The sequence below is a fragment of the Lagenorhynchus albirostris genome, chromosome 2 (assembly GCF_949774975.1).
Source record: "Lagenorhynchus albirostris chromosome 2, mLagAlb1.1, whole genome shotgun sequence".
Classification (NCBI taxonomy): domain Eukaryota; kingdom Metazoa; phylum Chordata; class Mammalia; order Artiodactyla; family Delphinidae; genus Lagenorhynchus; species Lagenorhynchus albirostris.
In genome coordinates this window covers 49950392-49971671 of record NC_083096.1, presented here as the reverse complement: position 1 = coordinate 49971671, position 21280 = coordinate 49950392, and the positions used below count along the sequence as shown (strand labels likewise).

The window sequence follows — 21280 nt, the reverse complement described above, 5'->3', positions numbered from 1 at the left end:
TAGAACCAGCTGTACTGCTTTTTCACTGACACATCTTCCTCTCATAGGAATGTAGGTAGAGGAGGGGCTGGGCTCAGGTGATAGGATGACCTCTCTTTGCTGGTATGGGACAGCAGCTTTGAATCAGGAGACCAGTCAAGTTGATTCTACACTAGCATCCCCTAGGTGACAGTTGCTCCTTACTTGAACTGCAGCTAATTTATGCCCAAGGCAGTTACTACTGCTTTTTCTTGGCTTAAACTCTGATGAAAAGAATGACTGTACTTTTCTGCCCAGTGTTGTAAAGTTGAAAAGTTTCTTGAGCCCCAGCTTTGTAGGATATCATTTCTACTGGGTGAAATTACATTCTTGTGCTCTTTTACTCTTCCATCTTGCTGTTCCTGCTCCCATTCCCCACATAGATTTTTAAGTTGTTTGTTTTTATGTTTAACGTATATTATTTAATATTTTGGATATAAAAGCACGATGAAAAAAATAATACAAACATCTGTATATCCACACCCAGCTTGAGAAATAAAAACATTATCAACACAGGAAGTTGAAGCTTCTTGCGGTCACCCCTACCACGTATTGATTCCCCTTCTGCTCCTTCAGAGGTAATGGCATTTCCAAATTCAGTTTTTTTTATTCCTTGATACTTAAAACTATTTTGCTACATTTGTGTGTATTCCTGAGTAAGCTATACCAATATTGCACATGTTTTTAAGCTTCACGGAAGTGGTATTATGTATATATCCTTTTGCAATTCGCTTTTTAAAAACTATGTTTGTGAGATTTATCCTTTAATTTATTTTCATTGTTGCTTAGTATTTTATTGTATGAGTATTCCCCAGCTTACATACCCATTCTTCTGCTGATGGACCTATTATTTCCTATTTTTGAGATTATAAACAATGCTTTCATAAAATCTCTTGCACTTGGGTTTCTTATAGAAGTTAACTATTTAATACAAGTCTGAGGTGAGATAAGGAGCCTGTATCAGAATATAAATCAACGTATCATTTCTTTTTATTTATTTATTTACTTACTTGGTTGCACCAGGTCTTAGTTGCGGCGTGCATGTGGGATCCAGTTCCCTGATCAGGGGTCTAACCTGGGCCCCCTGCATTGAGAGTGCGGAGCCTTATCCACTGCGCCACCAGGGAAGTCCCATTGTACCGTTTCTTTCATCAAGAAAGTTTTATCTCAAAAAAAAAAAGTCAGCTCACCTAGGCGGTGTGCTTACTGATGTAGTTGATTTACATCCTTGCACAAGCTCTTTATCTTACTGTAGTTCAATAACAACGAGTTTGAGGATGTGGACCACTTTCAGTGAACTTGTTGGGTCATAGGTATATCTTCAACTTTACTGCCTATTTCCAAAGCGTTCTCCCAAATCATTGAACCAATTTACATAGCTATCAGAAGTGAATAAAAATTCCCATTGCTTCACGTCTTTGCCAACATGTGGTATTATCAGACTTTTAAATTTTTTGCAATCTGGTGGGTGTGAGACAGTTCTTATTATGGTTTTATTTTGTCTTTCCCTGATTGCTGGTGATGTAGAGCATCTTGCCATTTCGAAAAAATTTTAAATTATTTTTTATTGAGATATAATTGACATATAACATTGTATTAGTTTTAGGTGTACAATATAATGATTTGATACATGTATCTATTGTGAACATACAGTATTTGTCTTCCTCTGTTTGATTTATTTCACTTAGCATAATGCCCTCAAGTTTGTTGCAAATTGTTGCCTCTTTTAAAAATTGGGTTTTAGTTTTTTTTTTTTTAAATCACTGAACTTTTCTGGACTGTTGCTACTAATCTTTAATTTTGTCTTTAACTCCTTTTTTCAAAGGCGGATTACGTCTGCTATTGCTTCTTCTGTTATGTCTTCTTGCTTCTTCTCCCTCTTCTCTTTCTTTCCCCACTGTTGATCATTCCATTCTTGCCTGTGGAATGTTACTAATGCACCTATGACTGATTTTCTGCTTTTCTAAATCCACTGTCACTCTTTGCTGGCTCAAGTTCTCTCAGGATCTGTCTCTACTTGTGGTAAAGGTCATGTAATTCCATGCTGAATAAGCAAGACTCAGGGGTGTGATAATAAAAACAACTTTACTTTGTTCTTCCGCTGTCCTTCTATATCCGTTCTGTGAGGGAAATCCTTCTCTTACTCCTGGATAAAACTCAAGAAGTTCCCATGACTTTTCTGATCAATTTTAGTTAATAAAAAGTCGGAACTCACGTTAGCTGACAAACAGTGTTAATTCAGTAATAAAATATCCAGTGCAATATATGAATCAACATTTCTATCTTTACCCAAAGGTGTGACTGCTACCCTCTCCTGTCTAGGGCTTCCTGCATTTTTGCTGTCTCCTTCCAGGAGGGAGCAAGGTGCTTTTCTTTGTCTGTCTGGACTATCTCCATTTCCTCAAGTTTGCTGCCCTACCCGGGGTGGAAGGCAGGAAGTCGGGGAGGCGTGGAGGAGCTGTGAGGCTTATAAGAACATTCTCACCTGACTGCTACTGTTGTCAGGTGGATGTTTAAAGCCAATTCTTTCTCTTGGGGTATTTCCCTGGCTTCTTTAAAGGATCTCCTGCCTGGCTGCCATAGCTGCAACTCCCTGGATGTGCGTCTTGCCTCCCCTTCAGCTGGCCACTCCCAAGGTCCCCTCATCTTTGGTTCCCAGCCAAATAACTCTTCTTTCTCTGGATTTCACTCACTCCTTCAGCCACCCTCTTGGGAGGATTCCTTCCATTTTAATTTCTTTTTTTAAAAAGGAAAATACCTATTCTTTATTTTCAAATATTTATTTTTTTGAATGGTTCGTATAGTCACATTTTTTACTGACAAGTTGCTCTAGTAACCCAAAGAAGTGAAGGAGAAATCAGCTGCCTCACCACCCAGATATTGATTTGTTCAGACGTTTCAATGCCTTATGATACAATAAAACCACGAACATTTTCTTTAAAAAAAAGTTCGAAATTTTAAAAATATAAGAGACTACAACTGATAAGTCTCCCTCTTACTCCCTGTCATTAGTTTCCTTCCATATTGACAGCCAGTGTTAACAGTCTCTTCTGTACCTCTGTAGAGATATTATATGTATGTATAAGCAAATGTTATATATCTTCCCACCTTAAGTCGAAGAGTAGAATACTATTGACATGGGTCCCACAGCTAGTTCCTGGGATTCACTAATCTCTGGCTCCCCTTTTAGAGCAAGGAATACTTAATTTCACGAGTACCGTCAGATACTCAGAACAGAAGCTGCTGTACTTTTTCTAGGCCCAATTCCTGGAATAGTCTCAGACTACTCCGGCGTCCAAATTCTGAAGCACATATGTAGCTCTCCTCAAAGCCCCTCTCTCACTAGCTTGAGGTAAGGAAAAAGCTACCTCTGCATTTCCACTGCCTGTTCTCCCCTCAAAAGTCTTCCCCTCAAATCCTCTGAATCTACAATCCCTCAATTCTTTCATATCAGTGACCAGGTTGAAGGATCTTTGGTGAAGTTATGTGAAGAATCACATAACTGGTCTCATATTACTCCTTTGAAAATGTGCTTCTTGGAGTCCCGTCACATAACTTACTCTGGTTGCTGCTATCAGTTTGCCTTAGGGCTTCACTCAAAAACTGTAATTTAACATTTTTCCAAAGAAGACATGCAGATGGACAACAGGTACATGAAAAGATGCTCTATATGGCTAATCAGCAGGAAAATACAAATCAAAACCACAGGGAGATGTCACCTCACACTTGTTATAATGGCTATTATCAAAGAGACAAGAGATAACAAGTGCTGATGAGGACATAGAGCAAAGGGAACCCTTGTACGTTGTTGGTGAATATGTAAATTTAGTGCAGCCACTACTACGGAAAAAAATATGGAAGTTCCTCAAAAAGTTAAAAATAGAATTGCCATATGATCCAGCAATTCCATTTCTGGGTATTCTTTTTTTTTTTGTTTTTGCGGTACGTGGGCCTCTCACTGTGTGGCCTCTCCCGTTGCGGAGCACAGGCTCCGGACGCGCAGGCTCAGCGGCCATGGCTCACGGGCCCAGCTGCTCCGCGGCATGTGGGATCCTCCCGGACCGGGGCACGAACCTGTGGCCCCTGCATCGGCAGGCGGACTCTCAACCACTGCGCCACCAAGGAAGCCCCTGGGTATTCATTTGAATAAAATGAAAACACTTAACTTGTAAAGATATATTCACCCCATGTTCATCGCAGCATTATTTATAATAGTCAAGATACGGAAACAAACTAAGTGCTTATCAACAGATGAATGGCTAAAGAAAATGTGATATACATATATATATATATATATATATGCCACAACATTCTATTATTCAGCCATAAAAAAGATGAAATCTTGCCATTTGTGACAACATGGATGGACTATGAAGGCATTGCGCTAAGTGAAATAACTCAGACCGAGAAAGACAAATGCCATACAATCTCACATGTGGAATCTAAAAACAAAAACAAAAATAAAAGAAAAACCAAACTCATAGATACAGAGAACATACTGGTGGATGCCAGAGGTGGGGAAGTGGGGGCAGAAGAAATGGATGAAGGAAATCAAAAGGTACAAGCTTCCAGTTATAAAATAAATAAGTCATGGAGTTGTAATGTACAGCACAGTGACTACAGTCAGTGATACTGTATTTCATATTTGAAAGTTGCTGAGAGAGTAAATCTTAAAAGTTCTCATCACAAGAAAAACAATTCTGGTACTATGTGTGGTGATGGATGTTAACTAGATTTATTGTGATATCATTCTGCAATATATACAAATAACAAATCATTATGTTGTACACCTGAAACCAATATAAAGTTTTGTATGTCAATTATATATCATTTGAAAAAGGAATGATGAAATTAAAAATTGCAACTTAATATTCTTGTTAATAACAGTCAAATATGGTTAAATGCTGCCTTTATAGATATCCCTATTCTCCTTTCACTCTCTGGATTTCCTGTCAAATGACTTCTCTGACCAATATTACCTTGGCTTGTGTGCTCAAGCATACACACTCACACATACACAAATATTTATATATATGAAGATAAATGACTATGTCTCTGTTTTATTGTCAAAGAAAGTTCTTACTGATAAATTTTAGTTTTTTTATAGTTCTGCACATCAGAACACCAAATGCCCTAGAAAATTCAAAACTAAGCCAAAAGACTGAATCTAGAAAAAGAAAGTAACCAGAAAACCCATCCCTAAATTTGGTGTCTGCATAGTTTGTTAGAATTGAAGGGAAATTTGCAGTCTGAATGGTTGAATTTATTATTGAAAAGGTGGTGGACAAGAATACAGATCAGATTTGACACCTAGGCTTGACATTTCAATTGAAATGTCTTTAGCCATTCCTGACACATAATTTCATTCAATTAACCTCAAATAGCGAATGACATCACCATAGCTATATCTCTCTATTTCTCTATTTGTTATGTCTAGAGATCAATGTCAAATATTACATTCTCAGGAGAGAAAACATGTAGCTATTCACTCCAAATTTAATTAAATCCAACAAACATTCAATTAAATTCAACCAATATTGAGTGCCTAGTATATGCAAGGCACATATTCAGTTGATAAAAAATAGTAAAAATAACCAACATTTTTGAGCACCTTCTGTGCACGAAGTACCATGCTATGCTATGTCCTTTACATGTGTTGTTTCTTTTAACCCTCACAAAACCTTATGGAGTAGTAGGTACAATTGTAATCTCTACTAGACAGATGTGGAAACTGAGGCACAAAGAGGTTAAGTAACTTGACCAAAGTTATTTGATTTGATCCAGGTCTACGTGACTCCAAAGTTTATGCTCTTAAACCACTGTGAAGGAAACAAAGAGCTTTATAGTCTAACGTGACAAAGGTGTGTAATATAAATGCAGAACTATCTATAGTAGGTACAGTCCTAAGGAGGTACACAGCATTGTGGAGTTCAGGGGTGCACTCAGTACCTGCAAAGGATGAGCAGTCATGGAATTTTTCCTGCAGTAGGTAGCTTTTGAGCTCGTACTTAAGGAATGTGGCAGAAATTGCAAACCAGGGTGATATGTGATCCAGGTTATGGAACAAAGGTCTAGAAGTAGGAATGAACGGGCCATGTCTGAGATGGAAACTGGCTTGAACATTACATCCAGTTAGGGAAATAATAATAGCCACTCTTTATTTCTCTCTTTTATGTGCCAGGCTCTTGACAGATGTTATTTCTAATCTTTAAGACAACCCTATATGGTAGGTATAATTAGTCATGATTTATGGACAATAAAATGGAGGTTTTTGAGGTCATGGGCAAGTGATGGAGTCAAGATTTGAATTGGAATCTTCCTGACACCATATCCTTGCCCTTTCTATTTTTTTGTGCTGCCTTATTTTAGGAAGTTAGAAAGCTTGGCTGGTGTCATATTGAGAAAAGCCTTAACGACTGAGGTGAGGAATTTTTACTTATCTTGGCAGGCACAGGCAGGGCAGGGACAAAACTCAGGCTGAACTCTAGGAAGACTGCTGAAATCATTTGGGCAGGAGAAATGAGAGCCTGAATTAGAAGAGCAGTGGTGCACCTGGACAACAGGGAAGTGGATTTAAGAAATATGTATTATTGGTATTTAGAGACAATAGCTGATTGGGTAGGAGCAAGGCATAGAGAAGAATATATAGTATTTTAAAACTTTTTATTCTCTTAGTTCTCAGAAGTGTGTTTGCAATGGCCATTAACAGAAATACAGGACAGAAAGAGGAGCTGGCTTTGTGGGATTGAGGAGTGGGAAAACACATGAACTTAATTTGGGAGTTGGAGGTACCGATGACTTCTGTATCTATGTGGAGATGGGTAAGACAGTTGGAGATTCAGTCTGAAATTTTGGGCTAAGATCAAGTTCTCCAAGAAAGTTGAGAGTCAAAGCTACAGTACTCAACAAAGAATATAAAGACTATAAAGACACCAAGATCTTGGTGTCTTCTAAGAAGTAGGAAAAAAAGGGAGCTACATTAAATACCTATTATGTGCCTAGCACTACTGGCAGGGTAACAAACCTTTCCTCATTAAGCTTCCAATCTTGTTCAAGAGATTAATTACACTCATGAAAGAGCAAACAGTACAAAACAATATACTCAGGAGCCAACCTGTAGGGTATAAACAACAGGAGTTATGGGATGTTGAAAAGGAGAGGGGTTGATGTGTTGAAGTTCTTTTCAAAGTGAAGGAGAGGCCAAAGATCAGTACAAGGTATAAGAGGTGGAAATCGTGCATAGGCTGATATGAGGATAGCATTGCTCCCTACACAGTGACAGGAATTTTGGTGTTTTCTCTGTTGCCCAGGGGGTAGTATGGAGGTGAAAAAAATATAAATAGCCTTTGGAGTAAGGGAGACCTCAAATTTTACATCTGCTTTTTATTGATGGTGTAATATTGGGCAAATTACTTAGCTTTTCAGCACTTTAAAAAAATGAGTATACAGGACTGTGTTCTCCTACTTGTGGCCTGAGGTCTCTGGGCCCCGGTTCCTCCCACTGGAAGGCAAACACACTAACTAACGCCTTCCTCACGGGCTTACAGTGAAGCCCAAGGAGGCCGTCTTGTGTCTGGCATGTAGTGAGACGTGTCCTCCGAAGGCAGCTACATGTACGTGAGCCTGGACGGAGCCTAATGGACTCTTGGTGAAGCCGCCATGTGTGCAAATCCACACTCCACCCCGGGGAATGTTTCTATCTATTGGCCTGAGAAAATGCATTCTTTGCAAAGCGCTGCTTAGACTATAGGCCGGAATTGAATGCTTGTATAATTTATAAACGAACCCCCTTCCTTATTTTTAATTTATTATTAATAAAATATCATGATGACAATGAAGATCTAATGATGTAAAGTACTGAACCCAAACTAGGGGCAGGCCCTCATTCAGCAACATTTTCTTTTGTGTATTTAAAGTGAACTATAACTGGCGGCTAGAAACGGCACAGGGGATGGTAGCTGTCACTCTCGTGGTTGCTATTTATTATTTGGTGATTTCCGTTCACGGCTGGATCATATGATTGGTGTGAAGAAATGAAGCCTTCATCCTGACGTGGCATAAAGTATGTTCTTTCTTTGTTTTTCTTTTGGCTGTGCCGCACAGCTTGCAGGATCTTAGTTCCTCAACCAGGGTTTGGACCCTGGGCCCTGGCAGTGAAAGCACTGAGTCCCAGCAACTGGACCGCCAGGGAATTCCCTAGCGTGTTCTTTCTTTTCTCACTTAAGGGCCTACTGAATTTTTGTTCTCATCACATTTGATCAGAGTTGTATGGGCATAACCTTAGTTTCAGGAAGCTTGCCTTTGAAACTGTGTTGGTGTCAGACATAAAGAATAATGCAGATGGGTCTGTGGATTAATTTTAGAGTAATGAAGAGCGTTCTCATCTGGTTAAAATGATTGTGTTCATGCTGGCATTTTAAGATACATTTGCGGATTCGATTTTATGCCTAATATGTTTTTTATTATTTCCATTTACTACAGAAATTAATGGTGTTATGCTTACATAGGCCCGGAACTCCTCTTCAGACACTGTTTTTGTCAGGCTTGTGTTGGAAGGTTTTTAGAGCAAATTATAACCTAAGGCTGTCTTTGTGATGTTGCCATCTTGAACCCTCGGGGGAGGTAGGTAGGGCATACATAAGTACATAAATACACGCTGTCAAACATCCAAATAAAAATGTGAAAATATTCAATTAAAAAAAATGAGTATAATACTTAATAAGATGGTTGAATAAATTCAGTAAAATAACATGAAAAGCATCTATCCCACTGCTTTACATAGGAAGGTTGGGGAAAACTTAATTAACTCTCTCCTTATGTTGTTTTTCTTGCTACCACTTGCACCACTGGGATACCCACATTTCCTGTTTTTCCCCCCAGCACAGCTTCCTGGAGACACAGTACACATTTTACATATGTGCAGGATTTTTGTACATCCATTTACCTCCTATTCAGGCACAGCTATAGGCCCTAAGAGAGCGGGCAGTTACTGCCTCCAGCTTTTATTAAGATCCACTCGACAAGCATTTATTGAGCACCTACAATGTTCCAGTTACTATGCTAGGCCCTGTTGGTGTATAAAGAGAAGAGAAAAAAAAGAGTCCTCAAGATGAGAAACAGTCTCTGGATAAATAGCTATATGAGTTCAGAAGGTGGAGGAAAGTGAAGGGTGGAGGGCTTGTGTGCAGTGAGCACCTAGCAGAAGGTGGCATTATTTGCAAAAGAGATGTCATTTAAGCTAAGTCTTCACAGATCATAGAATTCACCATGTAGAGATTGGGGAAAGTGGTTAAGGATGGTAGAAGATATGGTGATCATAGAGTCTCTTAAATTACAGTTATATCAATGCCAACACCTAAGGGGAGGAAACTCCGTTTTACTTGCTCTGGAGTCTTAAGCCACTAGACAGAGTGCGTGCTGAACAGAATTGTAACCCTCGCGAATGAAACGGCCACAGTGCCAGCAGTGGGTAACTGCCGCAGCCGCAGAGCTGCAATTACTCTGAAACTGACTGGGGTACAGAAGATTTATTTGGACAACTGGTGAAACAGCATAAACACTGAGAAGCTGCAATTTTCAGACTTCGAGCTTATCCTTGTCATAACCCCAGCTTGTTTTTTTTCGGCCGGGGGTGAAATGCACAGCCAGAAGGCCCACTTAGATGTAAGAGGGCGGGGGGGGGGCGGGGGGTGAGGGGAAGGTCTCCGCTGCGGATCTACTTTGGCTCCTCCCAGGACCTGCAAGGCTCAACCTTCGCCACACCAAACATGGCGCCCTCGAGCTTCCTCTCCTCGTTTTATCTCACACTCGCCTTTTGGCCACACTTAGCATGGCCCTAACCGAAGGTTGCATTCCTCTGGAACCGACTCGGGACACTTCTCGCGAGTTTTGCCTGGACCACCCCCCCCCGCCCCCCCCACTGCTCCCGCCCTGCCTCGCGCCGCCGCCACCGCCACTGCCGCTGGCGCCGCTCCTCCTCCGTGTCAGTTGTTGGGCTGTAATGGCGACTGGGCCGCCGCTGCTGAAGTGACTCCCGGGCGGGGGAGCCGGGCCAGACCTGCGCCAGAGGGAACTGCAGAGAGCCGCAGCTCAGGGGGTGGCTTGCTGTGGGGGAGGGGAGGCAGCCTTTCCGCCTCTCCTTCCTTCTCTGCAGACCCGCGGATCCCGGGAGCCGGTGCGAGGCGGGTACCCGGTGCGTCCCCGGAGCGGGGAGGCCAGGGCCGGGCAGCCCTGGGGCCGGTCGGGGCGGCGTCACTGCACCCTCCGCCAGGCCCCGCGGGATGCACCGTGGGGGCCGAGGGCGGAGGCGACACTCTCAGGTGAGCTGCGGGAGGACCTGGCTGGGACCGCGGATGCTCGCTTAGCCTTCGCTGCCTCTGTCCGCGGTCCCGGGTCGGCGGGGGAGGCGGGGCGGGGCGCCAGGAGCCCTGGCCCAGTCTGGCGTCCCCCTCGAGGAGCCTCCCTGGGTCCTAGGCTTTGCTAGGAGGGCCATTCTGAGACCTAGGTTTCAGGTCCCACCGGTGCCTGCAGTAGACGGGATTTCCTTCCTTATCTGCCAGTGCCTGTCCCCCCCCCTCCCTCGCCCCTCCTCTCTTCTGCAAAAGGTGTGAGATACCTCTCGCCCTTGCTCTCCGGAGAAGTGTCTCGTCTTCATTTGGATATCTGGCATATTTTGGGAAATCCCGGGGAACTGGCTCCAGTGGCAAGGATGACTAGTTTCTGTTCCTTTTTGGTGGGGATAAACATTTTCAAGCATAGGGAAAACTTTGATCTTCTTTGGCAGCTGCTGAATGTAGTCTGTCCATTAATTCACAAGTGATGTAGGGGGAGATTTAAAAAGCTTGTACGCTTTGAAAGTTGTCACTATTTTCCCCTGGCCTCTTTGAAGTGTAGCCTAACATGCTAAATGATATTTAGCTAATGTCACAAATATGGGTTGGAATTTGGCTGGCTTTTCGGATAGGAGGTTGCACATAGGTATAGATTTTGATGTGGTTTTTGTGTAGCAGCAAATCCTCCATATAGGAAAAAACACGTTGTCAGGAATAGTGATCAGTATCCACGTCTGTACTCCACCTGATTGTTTTGTTTTGATGGTGATCCTCGTTTTGAATTTGGAAAAGTCGTTAATGGTTATGTTGCCATGTTAACGATACCTCCTCCAGCCCTGTATTTTAAGGGTTTTTAAAGAATGGCTATTTTAGGCAGGCCTAGTAAGAGCTTGAAAAGGTTTGTAGAGCAATTACAATACTCTCCATTAAAATAATTTCTTAGTTTAAAATATTGTGTTTAAACAAGGCAATGTGCTGCTAATAACATGAGATTGTGACTTTGGGGGATTGGTTGTTAGACCTATGGTAGAAGTTGCTTCAAGCCCATGGGTATGTAATAATTAGTTTTGGTGTGCTAAATTTACAAACTCCGTTCAGTGTAATAAAATAAATCTGAACCATTGAACCGTCATTGCATTGCATTTAAGATACTTTAATCAGATACATAAACATCAAGCTAGAATACATTGTATGTGTGGATAAATACATATGTATCTCAACTTTTCATAGTGAGTAGCACGGCTTGTGTTTGTAATAATGATGAGTTATAGTATGTATACAATTTCATACATATGTTGAAGAATTTTTCTGATTCTCTGAGATATATTGGTGCGTAGTGTTATGTAAGAGCATTAATACTTGAACAGCCAGCCTCCTGTGGGGTAATTAATTTATGAGTTATGAGTTTAGAATTTTTTTCTAATGGTCTGATTGCTAGTCTTTTGACCATTTTATAACACTTTTACCATATCATGGACAGAAGAAAGGAGATGAAGTCCCTATCTAACGAATTTTGTTGTTTGTTAAATAGCTGTAAGTTATAGTGGGAGCAAAAAGAAACTGCTGTCTAAAATAACTTACATCATTTTTTGGTGTGCCTCTACATAAATTATTTAGTGCTCAGAGCAATTTTGTGAGGTAGATTTGACAAATGTCCTTATTTTGTAGTTGTGGAAATTGACAAGGAATAAATAAATGAACAAGGAAGTTCATTTATTTATGTGAATGATGGTCTTATTTCCACAGATGATCTAAGACTTTAAAATTTTTCTTTATTTTTATTGACATACTGGTTTCAGGCGTATAGCATAATGATTCGACCTTTGTATTTATTGCAAAGTGATCACGTCTAGTTAACGTCATAGAATTAGTTTTATTTAAAATTGAATATTAATATAGATACTTCTGGCATTTGGTTTTTTAAAATCTAAAAGATTGTGACAAGCCACTAGTTCCTTACGTGGATAACTGTCGGTACTTTAAAAACATTAGTATTTTCATAGCATTATGTTAATTAGTAACAAGCCATGAATTATTGTAGTGAATTGCTCTACTTCTGTATGTACTTTTTGCTTGAACAGTGTTCTTAAGAAATTGTAGTTAATTTGTCATCTCTCATTTTGTTTGGATACTCAGAGTCCTGTCATCTTTTTTTTTTTTTAACATCTTTATTGGGGTATAATTGCCTTACAATGGTGTGTTAGTTTCTGCTTTATAACAAATATCTGTCATCTTTAGTACTTCAGATCGTTTATATTCTTGGTTAGCTAAAACAAATATTCAAGCCACATGGTCAGCAGCATAACTGAAAAGTAGGGACATCTTGGTGATTTTATTATAGAATTGATGATTTAAAAAGTTAACTTACCATCTATACTTGTGATTGCTATTTTTGCCTTGTGGGGCAAGTCGTGAAGTCATTTTCTTTATTGACTTTTTTTTACAAAGTCAATTTCTAGTGTCACAAATCACTCCCGAAACCTGAATAATCAAAAGACTGCATAGGTTTTTTTGCATTAATATTTTTGTTCGTTATCACAAGTATAACTTCACATTTGCTAGTGGTTACTTTGGGTTATTATTTGCCTTTCTCATCTAGTGTGTAAGTTCCATGATGGCAGAGATTGTCTATTAACTGTTGTGCACCCAGTGCCTAGCACATAGTAAAATAGTCAATAAATATTGACTGAATAAATTGACTAGAGAGTGGTCTTGGCATAGTATTTAAACAAAACAAAACACTAGTTCATGGTTCCTAGGCACACATCAACTCTTCTTAGGAATATAGTCCACAGATAAAGTCAAGTTTGCTAGGTGGCAGGGGAATGACAGACTGGTATTAAAAGGTTGCTGAGAATAAGCCACAGGTAGATCCTGAAAACTTTATTGACTATTTTAATGATTTGCTTAGATGTTCTGACAATAGTTATTGTAATTTAAAGAAAATGGAAGCTTTAAGACCCTGACCTGTTATACTAGTACTATAATTATAGGCTTGTAATAATTTTAAGTCTCTTTTAATTACAGCATTGGGAGTTTTAAATCTTAAAGGCTAGCTAGTCCAATTCCCACGTTTTATATGTAAGTAAACAGAGTTCATATGGAGGAAATATCTCACCCATAGTTGATTTCATAACTGGATGAAGACTCCACTATACAGCTGTGAAGTCTACATTTGTTTAATATGAAGATAATTATCCAATTAGAGGATAATTGTGAACAACCGGCAATCTCTTCTATGTAAGTGTTAACTAAAAACTCAAAAAACAGGCCTCACTCTTCATGAATCAAATATTTATTTATTTATTTTTGGCTGTGTTGGATCTTCGTTGCTGCGCGCGGGCCTTCTCTAGTTGGTGGTGAGCGGGGGGCTAATCTTCGTTGTGATGCGCGGGCTTCTCAATGCAGTGGCTTCTCTTGTTGCGGAGCATGGGCTCCAGGCGCATGGGCTTCAGTAGTTGTGGCACGTGGGCTCAGTAGTTGTGGCTTCTGGGCTCTAGAGTGCAGGCTCAGTAGTTATGGCACATGGGCTTAGTTGCTCCGTGGCATGTGGGATCTTCCTGGACCAGGGCTAAACCCATGTCCCCTGCAGTGACAGGTGGGTTCTTAACTGCTGCGCCACCAGGGAAGCCCCCCAAAATATTTTTTTTTTAATTTTATTTATTTATTTATTTATGGCTGTGTTGGGTCTTCGTTTCTGTGCGAGGGCTTTCTCTAGTTGCGACAAGTGGGGGCCACTCTTCATCGCGGAGCGCGGGCCTCTGACTATCGCGGCCTCTCGTTGCAGAGCACAGGCTCCAGACGCGCAGGCTCAGTAATCGTGGCTCACGGACCTAGTTGCTCCGCGGCATGTGGGATCTTCCCAAAGCAGGGATCGAACCCGTGTCCCCTGCATTGGCAGGTAGATTCTCAACCACTGCGCCACCAGGGAAGCCCCCAAAATATTTTTTAACCTAAATATGAATCTCAAACTTTTCCTCTGTCATTGGGACTATAAATTGGTGCAACTGTTTCTGGAAGGAAATTTGGCATCACCTATCAAAATTAAAAGTGCACATATTCGTTGATAGAGTCATTTCATTTTTAGGAGTTTATCTTACAGAAAATTTAACACAAGAGCACTAGAACAAATCTATAAGGATGTTCATTTTAGCATTATTACAAATAAATGTCTACAACATTTATAAGTAACAAAAAAAAATCCTAAATGTTTGTTGGTAGGGGAATAGTTAAAATTACAGTGACATACAATGCACTTGTTAATAGATTGAGGGATAGATATATTTACTTGATGAGAAGTAGCTGAGTGTTTCTTTGAGCACAGGAACCATGCAGCCAACTTTCTGGGTTCAAATCCTAACCATTTATTAGCTGTGACTATTAGCAAGTTACTTAAACTCATCTATAAAGTGGATATAATTATAGTTCTCACCTGACAGGGCTGTTGTGAGAATTAAATGAGTTAATATTTAAGCCCTAAGTAAGTACCACATAGGTGTTTGTAATTATTATTATGTTCTGACAAGGAAGAATGTTCATGATATAATATTGAGTGGAAAAAAATAAGTTGTACTACACTGTGCAATATGATTCAGTGTTAAAACAAATACATAGGCAAAGAAATGTAGTTTGATTTTGTTTTGATTTTGTATGTGCATAGGAAGGGCTCTGTAAGGATAGACATTAAACTATTAGCTGTGTTTATTGCTGGGAGAGTGGATGACTTTCCTTTTTTCTTTACTTTAGGTACTTTTGTGTTGTTTATTGTAAGTGGCATTATCATTTTTGAAACTCTTTTTTCTGAAAAAGAAAATATCGAGGCAGAATTTTTCTACTATTATACAGTCACATAATGTAGTTTTGAATATAGTTTTTCAGAGAGCTACAGAGTTCATCCACAGAATATCACATGATTAGATTCTGTTTCAAAACTTTTGTTGAGGGAAGGTTAAAATTAATCTATGAAAATTCCTGATGAATGTATTTATTTTTATTCTAACTTTGTGACCTTACGTCTTATTTCTTAATTTACAAAGTAAGCACATAGGCTAGATCAGTGTTTTGTAAACCCAGGATCCCCAGACCGTGCCATGAGGTACCTGGGAGCACCGTAGTAAACTCACATGGGCACTGTTGAATACTTTTAAATTTTTGAGGGAAACTAATATTTGACAACTGTGGGTTATCTGTGGGATATTTGACGTCTGTGAGACCACTGCTTAAACTATTAGTTTGAGGTACTGTGCATGAGATTGTGCCACATTCCTTTCAATGACAGTTATGTCTTCAAAAAGCTAGGTTTTGGGGGTTGCTGTGATTAAAAGAAAGTTCTGTGCAGAAATCAGTGTGAAACAGTAAATGAAAGTGGCCGTGTCCAAAGTGATTTCAAGGTCTGAGAAATTATGTAATGTCTTTTAGGTGCACACATCCCATTAATAAGTAATTGTGGTTATTTAGTAATTAAAAGATTTCTTTTAATTTATATGTATTTTTCAAGCTGCTACTAAGTTGTTAGGACATAAATACTTACTAGGTTATATGGACCTAACTACCTAATAAATGAAACTGTTAGGTAATTTTTTGGCCTGTGGGCACTATGAAAAAATTACTGAGACACTAAGGGTTCTGTGAACTGAGAAAGCTTGGGAACCTCTTGAACTCTTTTGACTAGGACACCCATAGTAAAAAATAGATTTTCCATGGGAACATAATATACATAGATATGTATATATCTATATATAAAATGAAATGAAAGTTTCACCTAAAAAATACCCTTGCTGCTTTCAATACACCCTGATATTTTCAATTCAGTTTTATTTGGTTTCATTAAAAAATGCAGGCTCTAACGTACCAGATTGATTCTTTTTGATCTACTGTGTGGTACCATTACTACATATTTGAAAAACATGAGATTAGATGACCCCTAACTTCCAGCTCTAATATGCTTTGTTCTCTGATTAGTTATAAATGAAGTTGGACTACACTTAAAACAATATAGATGAATCTCTGAAAAGTTGTGTAGATGCTACGCTTTCTTGTATGATGAATCATTTAAAATTCTATAGAGAAATAATGGTGTAAAGGAGATCTTTTTATAGATGGAAGGATATTTTCGCAACCAGAAGAGTCGGATTTATCTTTGATAAATTTGAGGTTAGGTGATTTTTAAAAAAGTTAACCACTTAAAGTTTTTGTTGTTGTTGTAAATGGACTTGTAAAAGCTCCTTTGGAATCATGGCATCTCTCCCTTTTAAAAACGAGATTGATTGATTTTTTAAAACCTACATCCTACTTTCCTTAAGCAACCATGTTTGTTTGCTTATTTACTTACTTTTGGCTGCGTTGGGTCTTTGTTGCTGTGTGCAGGCTTTTTCTAGTTGTGGTGAGCAGGGTCTACTCTTTGTTGCGGTGCGTGGGCTTCTCATTGCAGTGGATTCTATTGTTGTGGAGCATGGGCTCTAGGCTCGCTGGCTTCAGTAGTTATGGCACGTGGGCTCAGTAGTTGTGGCTTGTGGGCTCTAGAGCGCAGGCTCAGTAGTTGTGGCTTGTGGGCTCTAGAGCGCAGGCTCAGTAGTTGTGGCTCACGGGCTTAGTTGCTCCGCGGCATGTTGGATCTTCCTGGACCGGGACTCGAACCCGTGTCCCCTGCATTGGCAGGTGGATTCTTAACCACTGCACCACCAGGGAGGTCCCTAAAAACTAGATTTAAAAATCATGAGTAATAGCACTGGCTTCATTTAACTGGCTTCATTTCATTCATGATTTTCATGTCTAAATCTATAAAATAAGAGTATTTTTTTAAAGAATTTCTTTTTAGTTTTGGGCTTATTTTGAAACATAAAATGCATATGTACACATATAACTATTATTTTACTTATTGTTTTTTTTACATGTTACCATGAAAGAAATTTTTTGCTTACCAGTGGTTAACCTCTTCATATATGAAATACCTGTGGGGTTTTTTTGCCCTGTTTGCATTTGAGAATAGGATTCTTGAGATTTATCAATGGGACAATCATTCAGCAGACAGGTCTGGAGCACCTAGTGGGTGCTGTGTACTGTGCATGGACTAGGGATATAAAGAGGAATAAAACATCGTCCCCACAGTGACATGTAAGAGACAGATATGTAAATAATAGTATGGAGGTGGGGCGGTAAGAGGAAAGATAAAGTGGGAGCAACTATACAGCGGCTTCCAGTGAAAGAAAAAGTTGTTACATATGTTTCCTTAACAGCCTCTAAATTAGCTAAGTTATTGAATGTTGAAGGAAACTTCTCAAAATTATTTTTCCTTGTTTTTTTCCTTGAAACGTGATAAATGTATCTGCTTTTAAAAATTCGAAAACATATCCACTGGAAAATCTGCTTCCTTTCTTGGATTCTCAGTCCCTCTCTGCAGAGTTAACCAGTGTTAATGGTTTCTTCTGTATCAGGGAAGCTTTTGTAGTGAAAATTTCATACTTTTGGGACAAAAAATAATCCTGACTTGCACTATAAGACACATTTATAAGGATATATTCCTTGAGATTAATTTAGAAGAGTAAATATTCAGGATAACTAGATAGAGGGTAAACAAAGTATAGGCTCCTATTTTTAGGTTTTTTTAAGTAAAAGACTAGGGGTACCTTTAATCAGGCTCTAGTTTAGCTCTTCATTTCATATCAGTGGGGGACATTGTGTTCTTTGTGATCCCTATCCAGTCTCCTATACGCCAGAGGCCAAGCTGGTGCCAGATGTTACAGTTTCTTCTGGGTTTCCTGGATTATAGGAGGTCATTCTTAATTGTTAAAAGTAGTTGTTGAGGTTTGTATTTTATACGTAAAAAGAGGTGAGGCTAATTCTCAGGTCATTTGTTTTTGTATACCATATTATGGGAGTATTGGTTATTCTGAGAATTTACATGGAACAGTGTAGTAGGTCTGTTTTAGAGCTGGAATGTTTTCCACTTTTCCTAGCCTGGTCCCTACTAAATTTGTCCATTTTATATTGAGACTAGATAGTATGACTGTTGCAGGGTTGTTTCTTTTCAGCCTTTCAGGCATAGATGGTTGTTACATTGGGTCTGATAAAGATGAGAGAACAGAAGCAAAGTTAAAATAACTCTGGGAGAGCCAGAACGAAGTCGTTTCTTTCATTTTTCATCGCCAGTACCTCCTACCATAGTAGGAGCCCAATAAATAATTGAGCTGAATGAGTCTATGTGACTGAATGAGAGCACTGTCAATAAATGTGAAAGGAAAATTTGCTGCTTGAAGATACTTGAGAATTGGCTATTTCAAAATGTCATATCTTATTTGTATATACATATGATAGGTATAGATCAGAGTTTGTCAAACTTCTTGGTGTCAAGGAGACACTTTATACTCTTGAGTTATTGAAAACTCAAAGAGCTTTTATGTGGACTGTATCTGTTGATATTTGTTGTATTAGAAACTTTAAACATATTTATTAGTTTATTTAAAATAACCATAAATTGTATCATATTAATACACAATTTTTAAAATAAAAAATAACTATATTTTCCAAAACAAAAAAAAATTTAGTGAGAAGAGTGGCATTGTTTGACATTTTTCAAATCTTTATAATGCCTGGCTTAATAGAAGACATCTGGATTCTCATATCTGCTTCTGTATTCAGTCTGTTGTGATATCATATGTCATGGAGCCTTTGGGAAACTCCACTATTCACACTCCTAAGAGAATGAGAGTGAAAAAGACAAATAATGTCTTAATATTATCATGGAAATAGTTTTGATTTTAAAGACATTCTTGAAAGGGTCTCATAGACCCTCAAGGATGCCTGGACCACGCTCTGAGAATTGGTGGTATAGATTATTAAATTCAAAGGGGAAAAGGATCTTAGAGGTCATATAGTATAATCAATCACCTCTTGTGGATATTTCTTACTTGTGCAACTGGAGTGTGATAGGGAATACCTCAAGTTTGTTTTTTGGGAATAATCATGACTTGGCTTTTGGAGATGATGAGTTTGATGTGTCTTTGAGATTTCTGAATAAGCAGTTGGTTATGTGGGTTAGGTTATCAGAGATAAGATCTGACCATAGTTTCAGAAACCAGTAACACAGGATCTATATCACTGTCTTGCACTTTGCCTCCTTACTATACTGCGAACTTAATTTTCAGAAAGCCTAAGAATACTTTTGTTATTTATGTGACTCAGAGTTTTATTTTAGTGACCATTTTACAGTGAGTTTAACTGGCATCTTGTAGAGAAACAAGTTGTTTCAGGTAAAAGTCAAAGCATAAATGAACAATACTGCTTTGTTCAGACTAAAGTCGGATATCACAAGAACTAAAAAAGACCCTGTATTTGACAGGGTTCTATTTGCATCATGTAAAATATAAATAAAAGCTCCAAACAATGGCTCAAAATATAAAAATGGCTTATGTGTGCGTATGGGAAGGAGAGGGCTGCAAAAGCAGTGGGGAGTGGTGGTGCGGGAGGGACCTAAGTAACTTCTAAAAGGTAGCTAAGGATGACTCTAATTTGCCACAGAGAATGGAAACACAATTTCACTAAAGCTATGATAAGTGATATAAAAAGAATCCAGTTAAAAGTGATATAAATAAAAAGGAGGAACACCTATAAATCAAGTAAGGATGCAACTTCATAAAACTATTTACTTGCTAGCAAACATAAAGCCAAGGAGTCCACACTTAATGAATCACCAAAATATTGACCTCATAAGAGAAGTACAAAGGCTCAGAGAAAACTAACCAGAGCTGAGAAATTGCCCTCTTATTATGTAGGCTAAGAGTTCATAAATAGGGAGAATGGAAAAAGAACAGAAAAAGTAACTTTTAGAGGAAAGGAACTATAAGAATACTTCGCCTGTTTCAAGATTTCCTCGCCTCCAGTTTCTCTCAAGAAAGTTCAACCATCAATTATATTTTCTCTCGTATATCTCTAGCCTCCTCCCCTCCCTGAGATTCTTCCTATCAGCATTTATACTTAATCGATTAAGTCTTCTTACTTAAAACAAACACAAAAAAACCCTCAATCCAACACCCTCCTCCATTACTGCTCTCTTTTTCCTTCACAAACTTCTCAAAAATATTGGTTGAATACATTCAGTTTCCACTTAGAAGGTACTTTTCAGTCATTCTTCAATTACAGTGTGGTTGCCACCCCATTTCTCCACATTTAGCTCTCACTAAAATCACCAAAGACCTCTTTATCTCTAAACCTAATGGGCATTTTCAAATAACAAGCCCTCAACCTGCTTGGCCTTTTGGCAGCATGTTTGACCACTCTCTTGAAATACTCTTTTCCCTTGGCTTCCATACACTACACTCTGATTTCCACTTCTTCTCTACTTCTCTTTCTCAATCTCCTTTGCTAGCTAGTCCTTCTCTTTTAAATCTTGAGGTGCAAGAGGGTTTGACCTTGGGCTCTTTTCTTCTCTAAAACTATACTTTCTCCCTGGGTAACTTCATCTATGCCCAAGGCTACCATCTATACCATCTATATGCCAATGACTGCCATTATATGAATGACCATTAGAGGCTTTCAGAGGTTTGAGAGAGAGAGAGAGAGATCTAGATTTAATTTCCAGTTCTGTCTCATTACCTGAATGACCTTGGACTAGTTGCATAGTCTGTCTGATACTCTTTCTTCATCAGTACAATGAATATAGGGATAGTTGCCTCATGAGATTGGAAATAGTGTCTGGAAAACAGTATAGCCCTTGGCCCACATAGAAGAAACACGGAAAATATTAGCTATGATTATTACCTATTAACTGCCCTCATGGTCATCCCCCAGAGTGTTAAGAGGTCTGTAATTTTGGCTTCTGCTTTAAAATGATTGTTGTCTTTTTGTTTTGGCTGCTTTGGGTCTTTGTTGCTGCGCATGGGCTTTCTCTAGTTGCGGTGAGCGGGGGCTACTCTTCATTGCAGTACGTGGGCTTC

At 39.1% G+C, this 21280-nt stretch overlaps 1 protein-coding gene across 1 annotated transcript in view; it reads left to right on the top strand.

Annotated features, from left to right (window-relative positions):
* The first annotated feature begins 10092 nt into the window (after nt 1-10092).
* Nucleotides 10093-21280, top strand: part of CEP350 (centrosomal protein 350) — a 140126-nt gene continuing 128938 nt past the window's right edge. Inside the window, exon 1 of the mRNA XM_060132229.1 lies at nt 10093-10337. The gene's annotated coding sequence lies outside the window, so the exon portion shown is untranslated. The remainder of the gene's footprint in view (nt 10338-21280) is intronic.